At 49.9% G+C, this 12540-nt stretch overlaps 1 pseudogene; it reads left to right on the forward strand.

Annotated features, from left to right (window-relative positions):
* LOC147092696 (NACHT, LRR and PYD domains-containing protein 3-like) overlaps positions 1 to 12540 on the forward strand; it is a 62303-nt pseudogene that overhangs the window by 13412 nt on the left and 36351 nt on the right.

The following is a 12540-nucleotide window of genomic DNA, read 5'->3' on the forward strand; positions in this document are numbered from 1 at the left end:
CTGTGACTCCCGCAGTGCACAAAATTACACAGTAAGCTGCCCAATTGTAAGAGGCCAGGTGACACCAAATTGGTTAACGGTGGTCCGTTATTCGAAGCACATTGAAGTATTTACGCAGTAATTCTGCAAGAAGAACAAAGTTACCTATGTTCCCTCTGGGTTGGGCGCATAGGATGGAAACTATACTGTTCTTGGCTAGTCACTCTCCACACCAGCAAAAGACAATTTCCCTGCATTATACCCTAATAAACAGAACTGTGGAAAAATACAGCCAATCAGGTACATTCACCAGTGCTGCTTTATTCTATTCAATCATAATGGTGTGGGAGTCTACGTACTCCTAACAAAATATACTGAACTCGGAGAGGTTCAACAGAAAAGGTTTAATTGTTCAGACCACATGTTACACACAGAAATGGCATCAGAGCTTACACCAAGTCTGACTGCTTTTCATCAGTTCCTAGCTTCGACTGCTCCTCCCCCGCTCTGGGCTTAACTGTGTTGCAGATCGAGTTTCTTAAAGGTGTGATCCTTCTTAAAGGCATGACGCCTGATTTATAGTCTACGGACCGAAAAGCGGATTGTGTCCTTTCTGTGATCGGTACGCCACACAGCTCCCCCCAGAATCCGCTAGTAGGGAGTGTACGAACTGGCGTGGCGGCTTGATGGCACGGCCGGAACGGCACTTGGCAGTTGGTGTCAGGAGCGGGGCGGTCGGACGCGTCGGGCTCTTAGGCGGCCTGCCCTGCGGTGGGGGTTGGCCCACTTGAACGGGTTCATCGGGCTCTAGGTGCGCCAGCTTGAGCCGGTCGACCGACACCTTGTCAGTTCTGCCGCCCACTTGGAGGAGGAAGAACTTGTTCCCCGTCGGGAGTACCTTGTAGGGTCCGTCGTATGGGGGCCGTAGCGGTCCTCGGTGGGCGTCATGGCGCACGAAAACAAATTTGGCCATGTGCAGGCTAGGTGGTACGCGGGTTGCTGGTTCGCCGTGCAGGCCGGTGGGTACCGGAGTGAACTGTTGTGCTCGGTTGGCGAAAGTGCGGCGTTGCTGGTCAGCCGACCAGGGGGTCGTGGCGGTGGCCAGGAACTCTCCGGGTACGCGCAGCGGCTGGCCGTACACGAGTTCCGCCGCCAAGGCTTGCTGGTCTTCCTTGACCGTGGAGCATAGGCCAAGTAGCACCCACGGGAGGCAGTCAATCCAGGCCTCGTCCTCGAGGCTGACGCAGAGGGACGCCTTCATGGACCTGTGGAATCGCTCGCACAGTCCGTTGGCTTGGGGGTGGTAAGCTGTGGTGCGGCGAATGGCCACCCCGAGGTTTTGGGCGATGGCGGCCCACAGATCAGAGGTGAACTGCGGGCCTCTATCCGACGTCATGTCGGAGGGGACGCCGAACCGAGCGACCCAGGTCCCGATGAATGCCCTCGCAATGTCGGCGGCGGTGGTGGACGTCAGTGGAATGGCCTCGGGCCAGCGGGTGGTATGGTCCACGATTGTCAGCAGGTGCGTGTGACCTTGTGATGGCGGCAGGGGACCGACGAGGTCGATGTGGACATGGTCAAACCTTCTTTCTGGCACGGTGAACTCCTCGAGTGGAGCTTTGACGTGCTGGTGGATTTTGGCACGCTGGCAAGCTATGCAGGATCTGGACCAGATGCGCACATCTTTGCGCAGGCCACGCCAGACAAATCGGTTGGCCACCAGTCTAATGGACGCGCGGGTGCCGGGGTGTGAGAGGCCGTGGACGATGTCGAACACCCGTTTTCACCAGGACGCCGGGACTACGGGCGGGGTTGCGCCAAGGAGGTGTCGCATTTGACTGTGACAGCGGACGGGCCGCAGGCGACATCAGTCAGTCATAGCCCTGGGAGGGTTGTGGGCGCGGAGAGCAGATCGGTGTCGGTGCGTTGCTCCGCTGCCAGTTGAGCATAGTCCACTGCCAGGTGGGCGCCGTGGACGGCGGGGCGGGATAGGCAGTCGGCCACCACGTTGTCTCGACCGGAGACGTGCCGGATGTCCGTGGTGAATTCGGACACCACGGCGAGCTGGCGTTGTTGCCTGGCTGACCACGGGTCCGCAGATTTTGCCATCGCGAATGTCAGGGGTTTGTGGTCGACAAACGCGGTGAAGGGGCGGCCCTCCAGAAGAAATCTAAAATGGCGGACTGCCAGGTACAGTGCGAGGAGCTCGCGGTCAAAGGCGCTGTATTTGGCCTCCGGGGGGCGCAGTTGGCGGCCGATAAAGGCCAGCGGTTGCCAGGCCCAGTTGACACACTGTTCGTACACGGCGCCGACCGCGTGGTCGGAGGCGTCCGTGGTGAGGGCCACCCTGGCGTTGGGCTGTGGGTGAGTGAGCATGGTGGCGTCGGCGAGCGCCTTTTTGGTCGAGTCGAAAGTGGTCAACATGTCCGCCGACCACTCGATCGCCATTCTGTCTTTCTTACCCCGGAGGGCTTCGTATAGGGGCCGCATGAGGGAGGCCGCTCCGGGAATGAAGTGGTTGTAAAAGTTGATCATCCCCAAGAACTCCTGGAGGCCTTTGATGGTGGTAGGTTGGGGGAACTGCTGGATGGCTTGCACCTTGGCGGGCAGGGGAATGGCTCCATCCTGCGTGATGTGGTGGCCGAGGAATTCGATCCTGCTGAGGCCGAATTGGCACTTGGCTGGGCTGATGATGAGCCAGTGCTCACTGAGCCGCTGGAACAGGGTGCGGAGGTGCTCGATGTGTTCCTGCTTGGAGGAACTAGCTACCAGGATGTCATCCAGGTAGACAAAGAGGAACTTCAGGTCCCGAAGGACCGAGTGCATGAGCCGCTGGAAGGCCTGGGCCGCGTTTTTGAGGCCGAAGGGCATTCGGAGTAACTCGAATAGCCCAAAAGGGGTGATTATGGCCGTCTTGGGGACGTCCATGGGGTGGACTGGCACCTGATGGTAACCGCGCACCAGGTCGACTTTGGAGAAGACTGAGCGGCTGGCCAGTCTAGCCGAGAAGTCTTGAATGTGCGGTATGGGGTACCGATCCGGCATGGTGGCGTTGTTTAGGCGCCGGTAGTCCCCGCAGGGGCGCCATCCCCCGTCGGGTTTGGTGACGATGTGGAGTGGGGAGGCCCAGGGGCTGTTGGAGCAGTGGATGATGCCGAGCTCTTCCATTGTGGCGAACTCGGCCCGCGCGATCTCCAGCTTGGCCGGGTCCAGCCTGTGGGCGTGTGCATACACCGGTGGGCCTATGGTGGGGATGAAGTGTTCTACCCCGTGCTTAGCAACTTTCGCGGAGAAGGTCGGGTTGGTGAGGGCTGGGAACTCAGCCAGGAGTGCTGAGTAGTCGTCCGTTGAGCGGGCGCGGCACTGCCACGCCCTTTCGGCGGGTTGGGTGGGCCATGGCGCCCGGGATAGGTGACATGGTGTTCATGTCCACGAGGCGGCGCCGAGGCATGTCGACCAACAGGCCGTGGGCGCACAGGAAATCCGCACCGAGGAGCGGGGAGAGCACCTTGGCGGTGATAAACTCCCAGTGGTAGCGGCGGCCTGCGAGGTCGATGGTGACGGTGCGGGTGCCGTACGTCCGGATGTCGGTGCCGTTGGCGGCAGCCAGCGCAGGGCCGCGGCTGCCTCGCTGGATCTCGAGGGCAGACGTGGGGATGATGCTGCGCTGCGTGCCCGTGTCGCATAGGAAACGGCGTCCGGAGTCTCTGTCCGTAACGTACAGCAGCGCGCCTGCTTGCCCCATGGCCATCGTGTAGGCCGGTGTGGGGGCAGTTGGAAACGTGCAGGGTTGGCTGCAGCGGCGTGCCCGTGCGCCGAACCGGGTATGGAAGTAGCAGTAGCCCTTAACTTAACAATATGAATGGAACAACACAAGAAAATAAGAATTAGAAGCAGGAGTATGCCATATGTCCCCTCGCGCCTGCTCTGCCATTCAATAAGTTCATGGCTGACCTTCAAACGCAACTCCACTTTCCCACCCGATCTCCTGATTCCCCTACAGGCTAAAAAGTTATCTATCTCAGCCTTGAATATACTCAACGATGCAGCAACGACAGCCCATTGTGGTAGAGAATTCCAAAGATTCACAACCCTCTGAGTGAGGAAGATTCTCCTAAGCTCAGTCTTAAATTATTGAGCTCTTATTCTGAGACTATGCCCCCTAGTTCTAGTAGCTGCGGCCTGGGGAAACAACCTCTCAGCATTGCTAATTATCCTTTTATAACATTGGTTAGCAACAGTCTATCTAACTCAGATTTGAAATTAATGATTGAGCTGGCAGCTACTACTATTTGTGGGAAAGAGTTCCACACTGCTGTCACCCTTTGCATCCAGAAGCGATTCTGAACTGCTCTCCTGACATTCACAATCCATCATTCTAATAGTGCACACCATACTAAGATAACCTTCCCAAGGCCTGATAGTGGGACTCTGATCATTCACAGTCTGAACCTCTCCCATTGACATCCAATGCCCTGTTGCCCATTTGTGCAGAATGTAAGCAACACTGACGGTTTCAAAGATTGATCGACTAGAATCTAAACTACCATATAACCAGGACCATGGGTGCATTGTAATGAGATGTGTATAGCACAGGGCAGGCCAGATTGTATAACCATCACGTGGAAAATAATCACCTTCATAGGAATCTCCATCTTCAGTAACAATAGAGTTAAGTGAGGAGTCAATTTTTTCTCAGCGAATATTTATGCTTCTCATTCACTTCATTATAAATTTCTGTACGGACATCTAATTAAGCTGCGAATTAAATTCTGTCACATTTAACTGAATAACAAGTAATAGTTCTAATTTGTTTTTATTTCAATACAACTAAAATGATAACTATGTTGTGTCTGTTCTACTTGAAGAATACCAAAAGATACACAAGGAAACTCTCCAGGTACAAAGTGGAACACTGAGAGTGAACACTATCCTAATAAAGGAGAAGGTTAAGGTTTTCCAGCTGGTTGATCGATACGCCGAGCTAACGGTCATTTCTACTGTTCGAGATCGGACACTTGTAGAACATGAACTGCTGGCAAGAGGCCGAGACCATGAAAATTGGAGAGAGATACATCTCCGAAGAGAACTGGAAAAAATCCGAACTGATCAATTGTTTCAGAGCAGTTTTTCCCAGAGAAAACACAAATCTGGGAGTTCAGCAGCAGTGAGCGGAGTCCCGGGGATTGGAAAAACAACAATGGTACAAAAGATTGTTCATGACTGGGCCACTGGGAAATTATACCCACACTTTCAATTTGTTTTCAGTTTCAAATTCCGGGATTTGAACGCTATTAACACTAGAATAAACCTGAGGAATCTGATACTTGATCTGCATCCTTACTTTGGGAATATTCTGGGAGAACTCTGGAAGAACCCAGAGGGATTGCTGTTTATATTCGATGGTTTGGATGAATTCAAGGATAGGATCGATTTTGCTGACATTCGGAGAAATACAGAACCTCAGCACATGTGCACAGATCCCGAATGCTGGGGTGAAGTGTCGGACATTGTGTACAGTTTAATACAGCACAAGCTGCTCCCAGGATGTTCAGTGCCAGTGACCAGCCGCCCCACTCCATTACATTTATTGGAAAAGGCTGAGATCAGTGTCTGGGCTGAAATCATGGGATTTGTTCGTGAAGAGCGGAAGGAATATTTCAACAAGTTTTTTGAAGATGAGATAGTGGCAACAGCTGTTTTCAAATACGTAGAGCAGAATGATATCCTGTACACCATGTGCTACAACCCTTCCTACTGCTGGATCCTCGGTCTGTCGCTGGGACCCTTCTTTACACAAACAGACAGGAAACAGCAGCAAATTCCCAAGACCGTCACCCAACTATATTCCTACTATATTTACAACATTCTAAAAAACCATGGCCGAGAGATTGAAAGCCCCCGTGATGTGTTGCTGAAGCTTGGTGAGATGGCTTTCACAGGAGTCTCCGAGAAGAAGATTGTGTTTGGAACTGGAGATTTGAACAAGTACAATCTGCAACCTTCCCAGTTCCTGTCCGGTTTCATGATGGAACTTGTGGAGATATATGATTCTGCCCAGAGTGTCGTGTACAAATTCTCGCACCTCACCATCCAAGAGTTTGTAGCCGCACTCGCACAATTCCTGACTCCAGATCATGGGGACATCCGGAAACTACTCAGTGAACCCCACTGCAAGGAAGATGGACGATTTGAGATATTTCTCCGTTTTGTTGCTGGTCTCTCCTCCCCACAGTCAGCTCGGCCCCTGGAGGAGTTTCTGGGTCCATTTCTTCATCAAAACACCCGCCGAGTTATTGACTGGGTGAAGGAGAAGTTTGAAGGACAGATTGGAAACACAGAAAGTGAAACTGGTCAAAGGAGCCTCCTGAACACATTACACTACCTGTTTGAGTCTCAGAATACAGCACTGGCTCGGGCCACAGTGGGATCTGTGGAGAAACTTACATTTAATGGAATGAGATTGACCCCAATTGACTGTGCAGTCCTGTCTCACATAATTGGAATCTGTGATACAATAAAAGAACTTAATCTTCGGGGCTGCTACATACAGTATGAAGGACTGAAGCGACTGGGACCCGTACTGCACAAATGCCGGGAATTGAGGTAACTATTTATTTGTCTCTAACAGTTGGGCGAGTTGCAGAACAGTCACAGATTGTGTTGTTGCTCCCTAATGAAGGAATACAAACAGTTCAGTTAAACCAGAGTGAAGCAGATTAAACACAAATAAGACCAATAATAGAAGGATCGGATAGTGATTCCCTAAGGACTGCAGAATCTAAAATGGATCCTTGAGAACAAGAAGGGATTTTATATTCTTTACCAGATTAGCAAATACAGGTCACTGAGAATCTGATAATTGAATTGCAATACATCATAATCAAGCTGGACCGTGGAATGCAAATAAAAAATAGAAGCCGGCAGAATAGAAAACAGAGTAAAAATATTTTCCATAGCCAGTAGAAACAGGACAAACACCCGAGTTAAATAACGAACAGTTAATTTATTGAATCTAATATCGTGCTGGGCGTGTCGTGTCAAGGGGGAAGATTCCTGGATATGGAATGATTAGAATTATTCACAGCCCAGAATAATAAATTAAGAATGACATTTAGGATCTAAAATCTACCGGCAAAAAAGGTTCCAATCTAACGTTTTGTGGGGTATTAACCCCGGAGTACAGACACACACCGGCCAGCGGTGGGGCCTCACACACCGCGGGCGGCTCCTGGTTAAACTGGGGGCAGTGAACCCGGGAATAGCCCATAATCCGCCCCCTCTGTGTGAGGTTCCACTCGGGGAGGGAGCTTCCGAAAATACCCGAAAATCTGCCTGGCCAGTTACACCTGAAATAAATGTAGAGCCAGTATAATGGGGAATAAATTGCGGACTCCCCTCCCCTATAAACTAGGAGTACACGGACATTTAAAACTGGGAATCAGACAGAATAAACTCTCCTTGTTACATGAAATCCTGGGTGACGGATTTTACAGCAGCTGTTAGCGCCGTTTCACAATAAAACTCACCTCGAGATAATATACAGATTAATATAATGCACAGCGTATAAAGTACAGGGAATCGCCGCTATATAATTGATTTCGGGAAAGTCGCCCCTTTCCCATCAAATCTGCAATTTAACGAGCATCAGATGTGAGTCAAGTTTCCCCAAACATGGCGGGGAAGGTCACTGAATTCCAGGGGCGAGATTCTGATCACCAAGGAATGAGACCGGACTGCAGGACATTTATAGGCTTCAAACACAGACAGCACTTTATTTAATAAATACATTTACTGACTGTCCCCGAATATATGGGGAGTTGGACAGAGTGAGATTCATTGTCAGTGACAGGAAAATCTGCTCATTAATTTCCTGAAGTATTTTCAGTGTTTCCTGTAATATCAGACAGAGAAACATTGTATCAGTTCCAAAGGTTGATTCAGTTTCTTTCTCTCTGTCTGCTTTTAGACTGGGGAACAATGAACTGGGAGTTTCAGGATTGAAACTATTGTCTGCGTCTCTGAGGAAACCAGACTGTAAAACACAGAAACTGTGGTAAGTACCAGACTGTGTGAGATTGTGTTTATAATAACTGGATGTCTAACCTACATTATTATTAGTATCAGGAATACTGTTATTAATAACGACTGTCCGTTATTAAAAGTATCAATAATAGTGTTCTTAATAAATTCTTTCGCCCTCTGTCTCTCTCTGATTCCCAGGCTGGATAACAACGGTTTCACAGCTCTTTGTGCCAAGGACCTTGCCTGCGTTCTCTGTGCAATCCAGTCACTGACGGTTCTGAACCTGAGGAATAATAAACTGGGCGATTCAGGAGTGAAATTACTTTCTGAGGCTCTGAGGAACCCAGACTGTAAAATACAGGAACTGGAGTAAGTACCAGACTGTGTGAGATTGTGTTTTTAATAACTGGATGTCTGACACTGAACATTATTAAGAGTATCAGCAAAAGTTTTATTAATAAACACTGTACATTATTATTTGTGTAAGTAATGGAGTTATTAATAAACTCTGCACGTTATTATCAGTATCAGTAATACAGTTATTAATAACACTGTACATTATATTATCTGTAATAATGTTATTGATAACTCTGTATATTTTATTATTACCAGTAAAAGTATTATTAATATATGCTGCACGTTATTATTAATATCAGTAATAGTGTTATTAATAAACACTGCATTATTAGTAGTACCAGTAATAGTGTTTTTAATAAGTGCTGTTCGTTATTATTAATCTCAGTAATAGTGCTATCAATAAAAACTGTATATTATTAACAATATCAGTAATAGTGTTATTAATAAACACTGTAAGTTATTATCAGTATCAATAATACTGTTATTAATAACACTGTACATTATATTATCTGTAATAATGTTATTAATAACTCTGTATATTTTAATATTACCAGTAAAAGTATTATTAATATATGCTGCACGTTATTATTAATATCAGTAATAGTGTTATCAATAAAAACTGTACATTATTAACAATATCAGTAATAGTGTTGTTAATAAACACTGTAAATTATTATTAGTATCAGTAATAATGTTAGAAATAAACGCTGTACATTATTATTAGTAGCAGTGAGAGTGTTTTTAATAAACACTGTGTGGCGGAGCCACTAAGGGACTCCGATCAAATGTATATAATTCCCTTTAACAATATGTTAGCTACAGCCTGAGTCTGTATCTTTGTATATACTGTTTGCATGTAAAGAGCGCAGTCCCTTTAAGAGTATGGGCAAACGCGATGACGTCACACTGTTCATCATGTGATCCCCACCGGCGGGAAAAACGTGATGGCGTCATGACGCCAGCCACGGGACCGCCCAAGCAGTCCTCGTGGAGCCTCCGAACTGACTAGACCTGTATTCGTATTTCTCTTGCATCTGTTTGTTAAACTCAATTAGTTTTACATTAAACATCGTTTGTTTGATCGCCTGAGTCGACCTCATTCTCTTCATAGGAACTATACATTCCTACATTGGTGACCCCGACTTTTGCGAACGGTTTTCGCAGAAATCAAATCAAATCAAATCAACTTTTATTGTCATTGTTAGTGCACAAGTGCAGTACAACGAAATGTAGGCTTGTGGCTACGAAGGAACGAAGCATGGAAACAAACGCCGTTGCATTGAAGCTACCGCAATTCTGGGAGCAACATGCAACTGCATGGTTTATCCAGGTCGAAGCCCAGTTTGCATTACTAAACGTCATTGCAGATCAGACCCGTTACTTTTACATGGTCGCCTCACTAGACAGCTCCACCGCATCGCGAATCATCAGCCTGCTTGAGAACTCCCCGGACGACCGCAAGTATGAACCAATCAAGGTGCGGTTGTTACAAGTCTTCAGGCTCACGAAGGCGGAGCGCGCCCACCGACTGCTGGCTTTGCCCAGCCTCGGGGATTCCAAGCCGTCTGAGCTCATGAGCCAAATGCTCACGCTCCTTGGCTCCGAACTGGAATGCTTCCTCTTTAGGGAGCTCTTCCTCAGTCAGTTACCGGAGCAGGTACAAGCTGCCCTGGCCAGGTCCGAAGACACAGACTGTGCAGCGCTTGCTGCCGAAGTGGACAAGATTTTCGCGGTGATGCAGCAGTACTGCGCTACCACAAGGCACCCATCCCCCAAATATGCCACCCCAGCTCCTCAACCTTCAGGGCTTTGCCCCTACCACACGCGAAAGCCAGATGTTGCCGCCCTCCCTGCAGCTTCTCTCCCAAAAAGAAACAACTGCAACCCCGGCAAAAGAAGAACGGGTCTGACGGGTGCCCCATGGCTGCAATGGCAATCGGAAATTCTGGCAAGCTGTTGTTCATCACCGATTCCATCTCTGGTCGGCGATTCCGATGCAACACCGGTGCACAGTGCAGCATTATACCCGCGTCCGCTATTGATGTTCAGGCTGGGTGGCATGGCCTCTCACTTGAAGTGGCTAATGGCAGAGCTATCCAGACCTTTGGCAAACGGCGGGTCCAGGTGTGCTTCGGCGGCTAGCGATTTGTTTGGGAATTTGTTACGGCCAGGGTTTCACAAGCCATCCTTGGTGCAGATTTCCTGTGCGCAAACGGCCTCCTGGTCGCTGTGCGGAACTGGCAGCTGATCAACGCGGCCACGTTTCAATCCATTCCTTGCCACCTTGGTACCACCATGTCGCGTACCGTCTCCTGGGCTTTCCCAACTCTGGATGAGTTCGCCCGCCTGCTCAGTGAATTTCCGGACCTGACCAGACCTACGTTCTCCTCTACGGCCATGAAGCATGGTGTGGAACACCACATCACTACCACCGGCCCCCCGGTCCACGCATGGGCCCAGCGCCTCGAACCCAGCAAGCTGGCGGTCGCGAAGGCGGAGTTCGCTATGATGGAACGCCTGGTGATTATTCGTCGGTCCAATAGTCCCTGATCTTTGCGTCTCCACATAGTACCGAAACCTGGCAGTGGATGGCGGCCATGCGGCAACTATCGGCGACTTTACGATGCTACCACTCCTGATCGATACCTGATCCCCCACATTCAGGATTTCTCTGCCCATTTGGCTGGGAACACCGTTGTTTTCCAAGGTGGATCTGGTCCGAGGCTACCACCAGGTCCCTTTACACCCACAGGACGTGCAGAAGACCGCAGTCATCACCCCATTCGGCCTTTCTGAATTTTTGAGGATGCCTTTTGGGTTGAAGAACGCTGCCCAGGCCTTCCAGCGCCTCATGGACTCCGTTCGGCGGGACCTCAAGTTCGTTTTCGTCTATTTAGGCGACATCCTCGTGGTCAGTCGAAATAAGGAGGAATACATCGCACACCTACACACCTTCTTTCGTCTCCTCAACCAACACGGCCTGATTCTCAACCCGGCCAAGTGTCAGTTTGGTCTGCCCCACATTGATTTCCTGGGACATCGCATTACATCGGAGGGAGCGGTGCTTTTGCAGGCAAAGGTAGAGGTGGTGACATCCTTTCCGCGCCTGCAGACCAGCAAGGCCCTGCAGGAGTTCCTCGGGATGGTAAATATTTACCACCGCTTCTTGCAAAAGGCAGCTCTGCTCATGCAGCCCTTGTACGAGGCCCTCAAGGGCAAGTCTGGCAAGGATCAGGTAAGCTGGACAGTCGACATGGACTGGGCATTCATTGACACAAAAAGCACCCTCACCAATACGACCATGCTGGCGCACCCACTGCCAGGTGCCACCATCGCCCTCACCACTGACACGTCAGACAATGCCATCGGCGCAGTGCAGGAACAGTGGGTATATGGAACATGGCAACCGCTGGCGTTCTTCAGCCTTCAACTACTGCAAAATGAGCGGAAGTACAGTACCTTCAACCAGGAGTTGCTGGCTCTTTTACTGGACATCCGCCATTTCCGGTTCTTGCTGGAAGGACGTCCTTTCACTGCTTTTGTAGACCATAAGCCACTAACGTTCGCTATGGCCAAGACTGCCGAACCGTGGTCAGCCCGACAACAACATCAGTTAACGTTTATCTCTGAATTCTCTTCTGATGTTCAGCACGTGGCCGGTAAAGACAACCTGGTGGTGGATTGCCTCTCCCATGCGACCATTCAGGCAGTCCAGCTCGGCATCGACTATGCCCTCATGGCTGCGAATCAAGCCTCGAATCCAGAGGTGCGAGCATACCGAACCAGCCCCTCTAGCCTCCAAGCGTCCGACGTCAAATTCCACGCTGCAGGCACCTGCGCTACTTTGTGACGTCTCCGTAGGAGATCCTTGCCCTACCGTGCCGGTCGCCTGGCGCCTAAAAGTGTTTGACGCCATACACGGGTTGTCACACCCTGGCATGAATGCCTCGCAAAGGCGGATGTTATCCAGGTTCATTTGGCGGGGCATGCATATGGATGTCCGCAACTGGGCCAACACCTGCGTGGTCTGCCAAAAGGCTAAGGTGCAGCGTCACGTCAAAGCTCCATTGGCCACCTTCGCTGTTCCAGAGCGACGGTTCGATCACGTGAATGTGGACCTGGTGGGGCCACTTCCACCTTCTCATGGGTTTACACATATCCTTACGAAGAAAGACCGCA

This window comes from Somniosus microcephalus, unplaced genomic scaffold, assembly GCF_052327205.1.
Source record: "Somniosus microcephalus isolate GS21.2 unplaced genomic scaffold, FLI_Smic_1.0 unresolved_chr2, whole genome shotgun sequence".
NCBI lineage: Eukaryota > Metazoa > Chordata > Chondrichthyes > Squaliformes > Somniosidae > Somniosus > Somniosus microcephalus.